Genomic DNA, 17,352 nt, shown 5'->3' with positions numbered 1-17,352 from the left:
AGGTGGCCTTGTGGGATGTCCCCCCTGGCGAATACCTGGTACAGCTGTGAGGCATGCCAGATATGGGAGTCATGGAAGCTTCCAGGGCTGCCAGCACACACATCCATGATAATGCCCTGCGCATTGCACACGACCTGGCAATTGATGGAGGGGAATCCCTTGCGGTTTATGTAGCATCTACCCTGCTCCCCAGGTGGTGACTTGATTTGTATGTGCATACAGTCTATCGCACCCAGTACCTCCGGGTATTGTGCCACACGGTGGAAGTGGTGCATATTGCTAGCCAACTCCTCCTGAGATCTGGGGAAGTATATGTGCTCATTGGCATGTGGTAACATGGCATCCAGAAACTGGTGTAGTACCCTGGATGCTGATGCCTGTGAGATGCCCATTATATCCCCAGTTGGCCTTTGAAAGGTACCTCTGGCCAGTATTCGCAAGCTTACACATACCTTTGTGTCCACTGGGATGGGCTCCCCTCTGTTGTTTCTTGTTCTCAGGCGTGGCCGGCACAGCTCCACTATTTGCTGTAACGTGTCCCTATCCACCCTGTAACGCTCTACTATCTCCAGGTCTTGTAGCCCCTGGTAGGTTACCCTTGGTCTGAACACTCTCCTTCTCCTCTGAGGCCTACGGTAGTTGTCGGCACCCTCCTCCACAACACCGTCTGTCTCTAACACATGCTGATGGATCACGGCCATGGCAGCACCCAACATGTACATTTTAAAAGTTCCCCATATGTTTACACCTATGGTGCGGCATTTGGGAATACACGGCTGTGTGTTGTGTGCATTCACACTTTATACTGTTGTGCTGTATGCCCGGTGATGTCATAGGGTGTGTCTGTGCGGCCGTATCTGGGGATTATCTTCCGTGTTTTACCGTTGGCACTGCAACGCTGTTGCCTTTGGTGTTGCATTACTCTTGCCTGCAATGGATTACCTTTCGACCTTCCCTTACTATTTCTGCACGTTGCACCTACTATTTCCTGGCATGCATCCTGCAGAGCCCTGTCATGTGTAGTTTCTGGGACATGGCATATCGTGCATTTTGTGTGCCACCGCCGTTGTGCTGCCTGTCTGCTTGGCTCTGCTGTGTCAGGTCTTCACTCTTTGCAATCTGCTACCTCCCCTACTTTCTTTGCATTCATATGCCTCCCCTATCCCGTTTTGCAGGTTTCTGCATGCAGAGTTGTCAGCTGCCGCCGATTGGCCTTCGTGGGTTGATTAGTGTTGATTGCTCATTACTACTCCAATTACACTGCTTCCGCATTTCCTCATATTCTCAACATCACCTTCCTGTTCCCGATGTTATTTGTGGGGCGAGCGTCACATGACTGGGTTAAGGGAACGTAGTCATCCTCGTGCACATGCACAACTGCGCGCATTGTGTGCTCTCAGCTCAACTATTTCCCCACACGTCGGTCCTGCAGCTGTGATGTGCAATGTACAGCCCAGGTTTGCTGAGCTCCAATGTGCTTCCTCCTACAGTGGCACACCCCTCTGCAGGTGATATGTATTCCCTCTGGGCCACTCCTCGGTGTATTACCGCTGCGCCATTTGGTACAGCTTTACGCTGGCGGGGGTTTTGCGATTCAGTATTATCTGCCTCATTTGCATGGCATTGACTACTAATTCATAGTTACCACGCCGAACACTGCCGCGAGTCCTTGGCAACCCTTGCACCGTGGTTGTGGCTTTCCATGCATACCATGGTGTATTGTGGCTGTGAAGCTGATGTGTAATACGCTGCTGTTTTATAACATTGTCATATTATTTCATTGTTTTGCACCTTCCGCAAACATGTCCTGGGGTTCTGCTGTGAGTTTCTGTGGACATACCATTTATGTTATTATTTACATGTTGTGCATGTTTTCTTTTGACATTCTCTGTGTATTTCGCCATTGGCATATGGCAACAGTGTGATACCTGACGCTGACAGCCTTCCGTTACTCCTATGTTATGTTTGGGTAAATGTAAACCGTTTTTTTGGGTTTACATTGCCGTGGCGTTATGCTACGCCTGCGCCACTTCGTGGATCGCTATATGCCTTAATTTGCATGGTGCAACACCGCACATGGGGTGTTTAGCATACCTACGCCAGGGGCGGCGCAGATCCGGCGCACGCCGGTAGTGCACGTGGGATTGGATCGTACCTGAATCGCTCGGCGGCCATATTTGGCATTGTAACGCCTACGCTATGCGTGCGCCTGGCGCAAGGTTCATGAATCCCAGGGATTGTTTTAGTTTAGTTAGTTTCCAGAATATACACAGCTATTTTAAATGTTCAGTATAAATATGTATCACATTAATGTAAATTTCAGTTAAGATTCAGACTATGACATTCATACTTAGTTATGCATGTTCAGTATAGTACATTTCAGTCAAATTTCAGTATGTAAAATTAATACTTCACATTATTCAGTCATTAGTTTTAAGGGTAAAGTAACAGAATTACATGATTTAGTCATTAGTTAAGGGTAAAGAGACAGAATTATTTATTACAGGCTTATTAAGATAAGTTATCTAAATAATAGGTAGTAATAGTTATTCAGTATACTCAAGGCATAACATGGCTGGCTTAATGTGTTAATTAATTTACATATTACAGCATACTTTACGTAATTATTGAATATTAGTCAGAAAGTTAAAAAAGGGGTGTGTGGCCAAGATGGACACTGAGTAGCAGCAAAATGCAATAGGTCCACTAAAAAAAAATCTTATCTGCACTGGAATTATTTCTTTTAACTAAAAATGTGCATTTTTTTTTTTTTTTGGGGATAATCTTATAATATTCAATGTTATCTACAATAATATCTAAAAAAAAAGAAAGAAAGACAGATTTTCCAGTCAAAATTATAATTGGAAAACTACCTCTCATCTGAAGAAGAAATTCAACATGAGCTTCACAAAGACAAGCAGTCAAGAATCCAGTCTCAAAAAGGAACTCCAGACTCTGATAGCAAATATTCATGATTTAAATACAAAGATTGACAAAACTGACATCAAAATAGACAATTGTAAAGAAAAAACTACTAAACAAATGGATTTACTACATGAAGACTTAAATCAACAAAAAAATCCAAATAACAGGCATAGAAGAAGTATTAAATGACATGGACAGCAGATTAATAGAAAATAAAAATAATATAGAGTCCTTACTTAAGCAAAACACCATGTTACAAAATAAACTGGATGATCTTGAAAATAGATCTCGTTGTAGCAACCTAAGGATCTTTGGATTACCTGAGAACATAGAAGGTAATAACCTTGCAAGTTTCCTTACTACCTGGCTACCAAGTACTCTTGATCTTTCTGAAGCTATGTCATTTGGCATAGAAATAGCTCATCAGTCCCTGACTGCTGTTAATACATCTAATAAAAAACAATCTAGATCTGTCATAGTCAAGTTTCTTTCTTCATCCGACAAAGAATTAATATTAAAGACTGCTTGGTCCAAGTCTCTAATAAAATACAATGACTCAATTATACGTTTTGACAATGACTATTCTTCTATGGTAATAGCTAAAAGGAAGATTTTCTTACCTCTGATTAAAGAACTGAAGAAAGTACAAGTGAAGACCCATCTTTTGTTTCCAGCAATGTTGAAGATTTTCATTCCAGAAGGACCCAAGGTGTTCGAAGGCATAGACTCTGCACTAAGTTTTGTTAAAAATCACAAGATCCTAGAAAAAATAGAAGAAATGGAATGGGCAAACCCTCCCTTAAAAGAATGGCTTCTAATTCAACTTGGAAAACTACAGAGAAACAAAAAAGACTAAACAACAAATGAACTAAAACATAATGTAGCTCTACATCTTGTTGCATCTGTGGATAATATGTTATTAAGTTAGCCTTTTATTGTTGTGCTTATTCTGCAAGGTAACCTTTTTTCTTTCATTATAATATTGTAATATATATGCAGCTACATATAACCCATAAGTTCAGTTTAACTATTATGATTATATTTTTATATTACTCTCTCTTCTTTAACCCTAATAGTATCAAACAGTCAGTCTTTGACAGCAGCTCATATTACAATAAAACAGTAATGTTGACACATTAGTGTCTTTCCTCTAAATACTGACAATCTAGAAATAATACATTAATAGTACAATGATCTTATATTCTTACAGACATAAAATATAATCTTCTATATTAGTAAAATGGAGAAATACACTCTAACTAGGTATTACATCTCCTTATAGGGGTCTATAAGTAGTTACTTAAATAATTTCCTGCTGTGTTGTAAAGTGTCCTTTAAATGTATTACTGTTATTACTTGGTAATGATATTCCCTTGATCTAATATTCTATAGATCTAGTATTGTATTTGTTTGGAAAGGAAAGGGGATAATACCATTTAGCTGTAAGTTTTTTTTTTCTTTTTCTATATTCTCCTTTGGTTGTGGTGTCACTTGTAATATGAAAGAATGTGTGGGATATAAACATGATTATGTAAGCATAAACAACAAAATAAATTGCCTTTCTTATGCACTTGTTTGCTATATTTTCTCTGTGAATGCCTGCAGTTTGTGACAGGCTTGTGCTGCAGATGTGTAAACCTGAAATCCCTTCTTGTATGTACTACAAACATCAAGAGATAAAAAGCTGATGTAACCTTTCTTTTCAGTGGCTTTCTGATGATTTTCCTCAAGAAACAACTTTGGGGCTGTAATTCTCTTTGCGAGTTGATTCACAAGTTTTAATTAGCTCGTACTACTTTGAAACAGCCTGGAAATTATTCTTCTAAGCTTCATTTCTCTTCAGGATGCCGTGATGTGCTTTGATGACATCAGCACAATGCAACAAACAGAACCAGGAAGTTTACAGTTGGAATATCATTGGGACACGGTTCTGCAGCTTAAAGCATTACTTTTCAAATATAAAGCAGCTTTAAATCACCAAAAAAGAAGTCGCTAGATGAATGTTCATGTGTGACAAACATAAGAAGTGAAGATTTTTTCCGTCCTAGAAAGAGTGGTGAAAAATAATAATAAAAAAAAAAAACAGTGGAAAACATTAAGTAAGTTAATTCAAATACTTCATTAGTTGCACGGTATGTTTATTTAGCTTGACTGATATTTAGTTCTAAAGAGCCAAATCCAATTTACAGTAGGTTAGTGATTAAACACATTATTGCAGTTATCTCGGCTATGCCAGTTTGCTTCCATGTTTTTAAAGTCTAAACATCTGCAGTGATATGTTAACTAAGCAAGTTTCTATACTGAATTATGCTTTACAATCTGACAATGATCTCCTAACCTAAAATGAATTCATGTACATTTAATTTATTATTTTGTATGTCTCATATCTGATTACCTTTTAACTTTCATGTGAACCAGTTTTTCAAAGATGTATTATTACTTTTGTTAGAAACATATTATTAATACTGTAAACTTGTTATACTGCAGCCCTTGGTTATTGCTTTACATAATATGCAATGAAAGCATCAATGAAAAGCAATCTTCTCACTTTTAACTTAATTGCCTCAAATTTTGCTATATAGTAGAGAAAGTTACATAAGCTGTATAAACAAAAGACATATTTTTTTCTTCTTTCTCACATATTCTAAAGGCAAATTGATTCATTATGATTAATAAGGCTATATGTGATGTTCTAAAGTAATAATTATAAAGAAACAGCCTTATTTTAGAAAATTTCATGCTTTACATCTAGAGGGTAACTAAACAGAAATATAATCAAAATGGTTATAAGTTATTATACCTTGTCAAATATTGTTTAACCTGATGTTGGAATAGTTGTTTCTAAAAGTTACGTCCTGTGAGGGTTCATAGATTCATAGGTTGGTACTAGGCTATAGGCCCTAAGGCCTATACAAGCCTAACCATAACATTTCCCTGGATATTTCTTCCCACAATATTTACTTCCCTGGACCCATGTCTAGCAGGGTGACTGACGTGATCCCCGGGGTGAATTTCCTATCATCAGGGTTCCTTTTGAAGAGGGCCAAGGAGGCGTTCTGCTTGATATGTATGGGCAGTCTATTCCAGAGTCTGGGGAGTGTCTGAGTCAGGAACCTATCCCTCCAGCATGTTTTGTTTATTGTGATGACAAGGTTTAGATCCCTGGAGTGTGTGGCTCTGAGGAATTGGGATTTCTTTAAGTGTAGCCTTTCCAACACCTCTGGGTTTGGCATGGCCTTGTATGTTAAGCAGAGATTGCCTCAGAGTAGGCGATATGCCACAGATTATAGCTGGAGTTTTTTAAGGTGGTCAGCATAGGGCATCTGCTTTAGGCCTGTGATTCTTTTAGTGAGGTGTTTCTGCGGCCTTTCCAGTTGTTGCAGATGTCTTGTGAGGTACATACCAAACTGTGCATTGTACTCTATAATGGGTCTGATGAGGGATGAGTACAGTAGGACAATGACCTCCTTTTTAATGGATGAAAAACCCTTAGTTATGATGTGCCACATAGAAGGATTTCCTGACTGTTAATGATGTATGAACCTGAGTTTTATTGTTTGTATTCTTAAAAGTCCAGTAAATAATAACACATTCAATATTTTATGTTAAAAATAGAAGCGGGAAAAGGAAAAATGGAGAAAAGGAGAAAGTAAAATAAGGGGAAGAAGGAAAATAAAGAGGAAGGGGAAAAAGAAAAGGAACAGAAAAAGGGGAAAGGAAGGAAAATGGGAAAAGGGAGGGAAAGGTAACAGAAGGGAAAAAAGAGAAAATAGTTACATCAGATGAGTTATACTAATATGTTTGTATTATGTTACAAGAAGGAATAATATATTACTAGTTATTGATTCTTATTATTTAGATATATACATCTAGTGGTTACTATGTTCACTTACTACTGTTTAAGGATCTACTCCAAGTGATTGATGTCACTTGGACAAGGAGTTTTTAACTCCAGCTGGGGAGCTACATTATTTATTTACAACTTACTACATACAACATACATCATAAAAAATGTTCATCTGGCATCCATTATAATAGAGCCACAGAAGAACACAAGATACAATAAATGTAACATATATATTACCCGCTATGAAGCATCAAAAAAAATTATAGATTAAATAATCTTCATTCAGGAAAGGGATACATAAAATACATTTATGATACAGATATGACACAAATTATACTAATACTTTTAAATCTATAAAATGGCCACACTTAAAGGCATATCAATCAACATAAATGATCTGAATAATCCAATCAAAAGAGGAAGTCTATTTAAATATCTAGCCATACATAAACCTAACATGATCTTTTTACAAGAAACCTGTTTATTGAAAGCTACTATTAAATATTTGAACACAAATAAATATGCAGTCATAATTAGTTCAGAACATTCAAAAAAAGGATGTACCCATTCTTTGGAACAAATCTCTTCCTTTACCCAGAATAATTAAGTCATACCAAGATGATAAAGGAATGCTCTGTTTAAATATAATTTAAATAAATAAAATATGCTATATGCTAGTTAACAACTATTGGTTACCTAGCATAGGAACTAATACTATTAAACAGCTTTTAAATCAAATAGTTTCTCAGTCTGAAGGAAACATCATCATGGCAGGGGAGTTTAATTGTATTTTGGATGTAAAAGATTCTAGCACTCTAGGGAAAAGAAAAATAATGCCTCAGGCTAACTACTAACAAAATTCATGGACTCTTATCAATTAAAATATATTCATGATATGGCAGATCAGAGTTCATTAAAATATACATTCTATTTCAACAAATGCAAAACATATTCCAGAATAGATAGAGTAATACTCTCCACACAAATAATAAATGATTTAATAAACTGTAACACAATATCTTGTCCAATTTCTGACCATAATTCCATTATGTTCAAGCTTAATGTCAGAAGTACACCTAGTGTACAAATAAAAAGAATTCTGGCATACCTTACACAGTTAAAAGATTTTCAAATGTTCTTAAAAGAAGAAATACAACACTTTATAAATAGAAACGCAGCATCCAATACTCTAGATATTTACATATGGGATGCTTTAAAGGCCTAATGGACAAATAAACAAATGGTACTATAACAAAAGGAAATCTTGGGATAAGGACTTAAATAAAATACAAAATAAAATAGATATGTTGCACCTTAAAAATAAAGATAAACTTACATCAAAAAACTTTAGAGATGAAATAGATAAATTAAATGAGAAATACTGGGCTATACTTCATCACGAAACTATGATTACCTTAGAAAGGTATACATTTCTTGCATACTCATCAAACCCTAAACGTTTAACTAAACTTAAGAACAAAACTAAAAGAATAAATAAACATAATCACATTAAAGTGATATACTCCCCGAGGAGGAAGAAAGAAATATATAGTATTCATGACACTATAGATGAGTTTAGAGATCATTTTCACAAGATAAATCAAAACACTCATACCATAGAGTCTAAGGATAAGGTAAAATAATTTATTAATATAAATCTTTATAACAAATTCAACAAGCAGCAAGCAGAACCCATAGATAAACAAATCTCCTTTACTGATATATATACTCAAATTAACAAACTTAAACAAAATAAAGCACCAGGAAACGATAGAATTATACCAGCATTATACACATTTAGGCCTAAAATTGCTATGTCTTTACTTCATAAAGTTTACAACACAGCCCAGAATGATATTATAGTGCCTCCTTCTTGGAAATTCACTTTTATATCACCTATACTAAAACCCAATAAAGACCCAAAACATTGTTCATCATATAGACCCATCTCACTATTGAATGTGGATTATAAAATGTTTATGAATATATATATATATATATATATATATATATATATATATATATATATATATATATATATATATATATATATATATATATATATATATATATATACAGAAAAATTAAAGAAATTTTTATCTGATTTAATAAATGATGACCAGACAGGCTTTGTGATTAATAGTAGCACTTACGACAACATCAAACAAACACTAGCTTTAATAGATTACTCTCAAAGAAAGAAGAATCTGACATTAATAAGCATGGATATAGATTCATCATTTGATTCAATAGATTGGAATTATCTGTTCATTTTTTTAGAATGTCTAAATGTTTCTAAAAGTTTTACTAATTTACTAAAACATCTATATAAGGAAGCCTTAGCATATATTAAAATAGGATCATATATCTCAACTAAAATACCTATCATAAAAGGAACCAAACAAGGTTGGCCTCTCTTTCCCTTACTATTCACCATACTAATGGACCCATGGGCTAATGGTATAGGAATAAATAAAAATATAGAAGGATTAGAGTTTAATGAAGAAATAACTTCTAAAATACAACTATTTGCAGGCGATGTACTTATTACTACAAAGGGGAATGATTCCTCAATAATATCGTTATTCGATTCCATCAATATATTTCAAAGGATCTCTGGGTTGTCATTTAATGATAATAAAACTAAAATCTTACCTATTTACACAAATAAAAATAAAAGAACTAATGATAATAATAAATACAAATCTAATACAGATCAAATTACATATTTAGGAATCATCCTTGCTAAAAACATAAAATCAATGATACAATTGAATTATAAGTGTTATGAAAACATCCAATCTTTATTATCTTAGTGGAATGTGGTTTTATTCACAACAGAAGAAAAAATAGCAATCATAGAAATGATAATTCTACCTAAGATTCTATACATAATTCAGTCTATCTTATTACTTCCTACCAAAAGCTTACTAATAAATTAAATTCTATGATATTAAAATTCTTCTGGTCTCCCAAAAAACTGAGACTAACCCTTAAACAACACCTAAATAGTTGGAGCAAAGGGGGGATAGCTTTTCCAGATTTGAACCTATATTCAAGTTCTTCTATAATTAGAACAGTTGCACAACTTTTAGATATTTCTTATTCAGCTAAATGGAAAGTTTACTGGGAGGCAACTGCTATGCACCTTATAACGAGACCCCTAACCTGTAAATTAGAAATAATAAACAACCCCATGTTATGGATATTTAAAGATCATTTCACTATGCATATAACACCTAAGCCTACAACTAGTTATATTTATAATTTTCTAACAAACATTAGAGACTTCATATTTACACATCTGAGATATAAAGAATATTTTTTTCTACTATTCCCCATAGCATTTATGCAAGATTCTTTGTTAACATCAGACTTCAGTAAAGTTACACTATTTAAACAAAGCAAACTCATGTTTTGGTTTCAACTGATTTCAGACAACAAAGTTAAAAATGTGGATCACATAATACAGGAATTTCAATTAAATAAATCTTAATGGCTAGACATACAGACTCTCAGAATATTTTTAGACAATAAAATAAATTTGATTGCACCAACTACTAAACATGATACTATTGCAATACTAGAATACTTTCAGTCAATCCTACAATATAATCAAACTTTTCCAGCAAACTTTCTTTTATATTTAGAATCACAAGAAATGAAACATAGAGCTGCACAGATACCTATTAGAATTACTTTTACAAAATTAATAGTGAATTCCCCTCTGACCAAGATAAAATAAACATATTAGAATGGCAGGGAAAACTACTTTGTCACTTAAATGGAAATTGTTCACGTGGATATTTATGTATAAATCTTTCTATATACCTCAACTAATGAACAAAATTAACAGAAAACAGAATTGATGTAACAAATGCAAGTCAGATGTAAATATAGATTGGGCCTATATGTTCTTTGAATGTCCTGTTATTAATACATTTTGGGGAAGTGACAATGGAATATTACAGGCAATATTCACGGATAATTTTACACTTAACAAGTCTCTGGTGCTTTTTAATACACCTAAAGCACTTAATGTTAGAAAGGTAAAATATCCTTTACTATGGGCAATACTTGCTGTGGCTAGAAAGAGAATCATGAAAAACTGGATATCTGATTCCTCTCCTACTATCACTAAATATGTTGAATGAAGTTTGTCATTTAGAACTTAAAACTATTATTTCTAGAATAACCAAAAAGACATATCCATATCATATGTGGGTTAATTTACAGGAATTGTTGAAAAAAAAATCAATAATTACTATAATTAACTTCTGGTTCTTATATCTTTTATATGTGAAACACAATTGAAATGGTCAAAGTATTACATATTATGAAAATGTAATGGATGTTTTTGTAAATACCTTAGTTATTTTTCTTTTATCAGTTACTTTAGTTATCTGAATTTTAAGTGTTATAATATCTGTAATAACAATTTCTGTGAATCTTATGTAAATGTTTATTAATTTGTTTTGTTTAAAATCAATAAAAACTGTTTTAAAAAAAAGAAAGTTAAAAAAGATGGCAACAAAAAATGCAAAGGTATAAACCTGAAATACTGAAAGCATAAGTTTTAGCAAACTATTACAATAAGTTATCTAAAGAATAGGTAGTAATAGTTATTCAGTGCACTCAAGGCATAACAGGGCAGGCTTAATTTGTCAATTGGTTTACAGATTACAGTGCATATTTACAGATTACAGTGCGCTTTATATAATTATTGTATTCAGGCACAAAACAGATTTAGGAGGCAGATATCTATTACAGCGCACAACAAGTTAAAAAAGTAAGTAGCTTCATTAGCAAACTTAGATAAAAATTTATAGACACAATCCAAAACAGTACAATTTTTAAAAAATTAAATCTATGAACAATAAGATAGAGGCATCATGGTATCAAAGCCTGCAATTGGTCACTCCTAAAATGCCTACCTCTTGATGATGCAGTTTCTTTCTTTAATAATTACATTTTGCAAATCCTAAACCTGCATGCTCCCACATGCACTGTTAGAATTAAAAACAAACCAGCTCCCTGGCTCTCTAAGGACACAAGGCTTAACATTCGACTAAGAAATAAACTCTGGTCCAAATGTAGAAAAACTAAAAACCCTATTGACCACCTTAACTTTACAAAACTTTGTAATACCACAAAAAATCTATATTCCCTCACAAAAAGAACTACTACCTCAAATTCCAACAGACCCAACAGCAAAACCCACAAAAGTTCTGGTCAGGAATCAATAAACTACTCCACCTAGGACAGTCCAAAACAGCCACCCCCTCTAACTTAACTCAAACTTCTCCCAACCAAATTGCTGACACCTTTAATACATTTTTCTCTGAAACAGTATCATCACTAGCAAATACCTTACCACCTGTCACCACCACCAAACTATCCTCATTAAATAACTTTCCCCAGAAATTTAACCTCCAGCCTGTTCCATCTGTCATATACTTCCTACTTCTCAAACTTAAACCATGTACACCATCAGCTGACCTCCTCCCAGCTGAATACCTGCAAATTGCAGCTGGTGTACTGGCCTACCCTATTTCTATCCTAATAAACAGAACCATTTCAAAATCCAATGCCCCATCCATCTGGAAAGTCTCACATATTATCCCCTTGCATAAGGGAGGTACCTCTAATGACTTATCAAACTTCTGCCCCATAGCCCTTCTCTCTCCTTTAGCAAAAATTATGGAGAGATGTATCCACTATCAATTACTGCATCAAATCCTCCAAAATGACCTACTAGTGGACTGCCAACATGGATTCAGACCTTACCACAGTACTACAGCTGCTCTTCTATCCTTTACAGACTGCATTAATAAAAATAGGAATACTAATCTGCTATCTTCTGCTCTTTTCATAGACCTCTCCAAGGTCTTCAATATGGTTAACCATCAACTATTGACAGGGATACTTAAATCACTTTCTCTTGACTCTAAATTAGTACACTGGTTCCAATCCTACATGGAAAACAGAAAACAAGCAGTCCTGTGGGACAATAAACTATCCTCTCAGCTTCCAGTCACCCTTGGAGTTCCACAAGGATCAATTCTTGGACCACTCATTTTTATTATTTTCATTAATGATCTGAAAACTTCCCTTCCTCAAGCTACGTGTATACAATATGCCGATGATTCAACTCTGATATGTGCCACATCTTCTCCATCAGAACTCCAATCTAATATACAAACAGTCTTTACCCAAGTAGAAAACTGGTTCCATCAAAGATGTCTCCTCCTCAACCCAAAAAAAAACTAAATTATTACTTTTTACTCCCACACAGAAACCCCCACCCTAAAAATGTCATAGTTACATCAAATAATGGCACATAAATTGCTCCCAAGACCACCACCAAAGTCCTGGGTGTAACAATTGACAACAATCTCAACTTTAACACACACATTACTGCAACTATCAAAACAGTTAATAGAAAACTTGAATTCCTTTATAGGATCAAGCCCTTTCTCACAGCCACTGCTAAGATTTCCATTGCTCAGACCCACCTCATTTCCACCCTTCTCTACGCCTCCCCTATCTATACTAACTTATCTAAAAGCAACCTGAATAAACTAGCAACATCCTACAACAACATAGACAAATATGCCACCGGTGCCCCCTTTAGTACCCACCATTGCCATAATCTTAAACTTCTAGAATGGCTGGAAGTTCACAACCAAATACTTTTCCAGCAACTCATTTTTATCCACAAGATCATACATCATCCTGCAAATACTCCCATAATCTGTAACCTCTTTAACTCCTATAAAAATCTACCAACCCTAAGATCTACAAATAAGCTACAAGTAGCCACCATAAAATCCAACAACAAATCTGGGGGCTGCCTGTTCTCAAATGCTGTTGGCAATACTTGGAACAAACTTCCAGGAGAAATAACATCCCTGACTTCCACCAACCTTTTCAAGAAAAAATTTAAAATTTTCATTAAAAACCAATGGCAATGCCCCTGCTCTAATCCTGACTGATATTAATTCTCCAATGTATCTAAATACTTCTCAACTAAAAACTTTTTTTCTGCTACTTCTCTATGCTCTACACTGTCTTATAATCAAAACATTTTCTGTCTGTATGTTGGACTGTCCTACTGTCCTGAGGAAACTCTTGTACTATAAATGTTTTTGTTTTTTTTCTTTTTAATACATCTGTAAAATAACAATCTGTCTTCTATGTGTAACCTTATAACTGATTTGTAAATATTTTTGCTAAGCAGTTGAAATAATTTTGTAAATTGTTTTTTTTTTTTTTTGTTTTTCCACTGTTTTTGTGGACTCTATGTATAATTTTTTTCTCTGAGCTTTTCTCCTCGGGCATCTACTGAAAATGGACATGTATCCAGTTAGACTAGCCCGGTCAACAAATGTAAAATAAATAAATAAATAAATAAATAAATAAATAATAATATAAAAATTAAATGATAAAGTTAACAGACTTCGAGCCTAGTGGTCAAAATTTAAATTGCAAGTTTATTCACCATATAAAGAAAAACAATTGCCTAGTTACATAGCTCTCAACCAATCAGAGACAAATATCAACAGACTCAGGGAGGGACAAATCCTCAAATAATCAGGGACAATCTTTAAATATTTGTACTATTAGCTTGAAACATTTGCAGATTAAGAGACTGTGGTGTAATATAGATATTCTGACATAAAACGTCTTTGACTCTGGATTACTATCATTATTTATTAAGGGCGACTCACCACCTTTTCTTCAGCAGTCACCAGTTTTAAGAGTGATTAAGAGGGACAAACCTACAATCAGAGTCTATATCAGGGACGTCCCTGAAGATCGGGGACAGTTGAGAGGTCTGCCTAGTTATAATTAAATCATAAAGTTAAGACACTACGCAATATTTGCCTAACATGCATAAAATATATTCATATAGGCATGTTTGTATAAATAGCACAGCTAGTAGAATTCATACACAGTTATACGGACTATTAAGGCTACCATATGACAACATGTTCAAGACAATGTCAACAGTCTGTTCTACATGTGTAGGCACATGCAGTGCATATCACTGAGCAGTGGATGGCGCAGTGGTGCAGCAGTTAGTGTTGTTGCCTCACAGCAAGAGATTTTCTGGTTTGATTCTCAGCTGAAGTGGCTTCTGTGTGGAGTCTGTATGTCTTCCCCACGTTCATGTGGGTTTCCTCCTGGTGTTCCAGTTTTCTCCCACATTCCAAAATCATGTGTCTGGAGTGTTGCTCCCTGAGCCTCCGCTGAAAATGGGGTCTGTCCCAGTCAGACTTTCCTGGTCAACAAATGTCAAATAAAATAATAATAAATATCAACATGATATGCACATGCAGTGCATATCATGTTGATATTACTGTTGTTACTCATTTTACATGTGACTTCAGTGCAGATCACTAAACAGTGTTGGTGAATCCACGTCATGTCTAATACCTCTTCATTCAGTCATCTTGACTACATACATACTTAACTATGAACATATACTACACAATGTATGACTGCATCATGTGTTCCCACCCACCCACCTAAGACTCAATAATCCATACCACTTTTACCAGTACTAATAGTTAATGAAAGAAATCACAGGATAAACTCCAAACACAAACAGGACCGCTTAGACAGAAATTAAAGCTGAGACATACAGGTCAAATAAAGGTGGTGGACTGGTATAGCTGTTGTCATAAATGTGCCTGTAGAAAAGATGGAAATATACACCTGCAATATCTGCCATAATCCATTATCATTGTTTTTGGAGCACGGAGCATATCTACTGTGTAGTTTCTCTGTGAACAAACTTAGTTCAGCCCTACCACCGGGTGGTTCAATAGGCTCTGTAGTGTAGGAATAAAGACACCATTCAAGGAAAGTATGATGGTTATGATGGTTTGCAAAAAGTGCTTGATATACAGTTACAGGTAATGAGCTATATTTATATTCAAGGTTTCAAGAATTATGTGTCCAAGTCCTGAAATTTCAGGATTCTCATGATGAAACAGTGGGGTACAACTTTCTCCATAGAAATGCAAATAAATGACCTGCCATTTATATCCATGTCTCCACCCTTGCATACAGCACCAATATGAATGGGAATAAGCACATGGTGTACACCTTTCCTCTCAAGGTGTCATCCATGTTTAGGTACACATGCTGTTTTGCAGTTCGTCGTTATCTAATTCCCTGTTGTCTCACCCTACTGCTTCTGCTAGAAGCTACGCCAAATACTCTGCAAGTGAATCATATTCCACCTACCCAAGACACAGAAATGTACAAGACATTTACTGAATATAATCTATAACCACACGAAGTAAAAAAAAACCCAAACACAGAGAGTTTTACCCAAATATAAACACACACAGAGTATGCTTAGGTATTCAGTATGGAAGCCTATGTGGCCGTATTGTATTTTTCATAGCTTTTGTCAATGTTTCTGGTATTTATGAAAACCATGGCATAAAGTCTACTCCTTCAGTGCACCATTCACATCTATAACTCTGATTCCCATTTGCTAATGGTAGTTTGGACTTACAGTTAAGAGAGTTGATATGCCATGAACCCCTGCCCTAGTGTAGCTAAGTTCATGCAGTCTATCTCATATATAAACATCAGGCACATACACACAAACACATAAACATGCACACAGGCAAACAAAAACATATGCACACACACACACAAGCACATGTGCACACACAGACACACACACGCATGTACTCACACACACACACACACACACACACACACACACACACACACACACACACACACACACACACACACACACACACACATGCACACACACACCACTGTATGTGTGTGCATGTATACTGCATTGCCTCCCATACCACTTCACCAAAAGACTCACCATCAAGACTTACCTGGAAGATGACATTAGCCTGATGAGGGCATTTATTTTACCAAACTGTGCTCCCCTTTAATGACTTCTGAGTGCTCAGTGAACTTTTCCAGTGTGTGCATCATCTCACATTTTCAGATCTAAGAAAAACATCTCTATTACATTTTTTCATGCACTGTCAAAATAGATTTCTCAGAATGACCCTAGGAACTCACCTGTCAGTCATGTAATTCTTTCAGTAGATCACATGTGACATAGTAGTGCAGCTTAGACAGCATGTACTGTATGTCTACTATTCAGGGTAGACCGTGTTTGTAAATCCAACTGTTAAAATGAACATGACAGAATTCACAATTATGGCAGCACAAAGCAAGCTGCTGACAGCCCATAACAACAGGTTCTGCTGGAATAAATGTATTCCATATGTATACATTACACATTCTCAGTTAAAAGCATGCTACACTAAATGTACATACCAGACCCGTACTTGTATGGCTCAGTAATACATTTCCCATGCTTTCAGTTTGACTTGATAAGTAACAACTTGCAGATGAACAAATACACCAATATCAAGTGATTTTGAACTCAACTCAAAAAAAAAAAAAAAATAGTAAAGCAAGTTTATTTTGAGGGGAGCAAGCACCCTTTTCCCCATATGGTGGGCAAGCCCCCCTCACCAGCACCTGAACTATATGTTCCATGGGCACACAAACACAATAGGAAA

The sequence above is a fragment of the Protopterus annectens genome, chromosome 4.part1 (assembly GCF_019279795.1).
Source record: "Protopterus annectens isolate FY-2018-M chromosome 4.part1, PAN1.0, whole genome shotgun sequence".
NCBI classification, from domain to species: Eukaryota; Metazoa; Chordata; order Ceratodontiformes; family Protopteridae; genus Protopterus; species Protopterus annectens.
Note: the sequence above shows the minus strand (reverse complement) of the source record.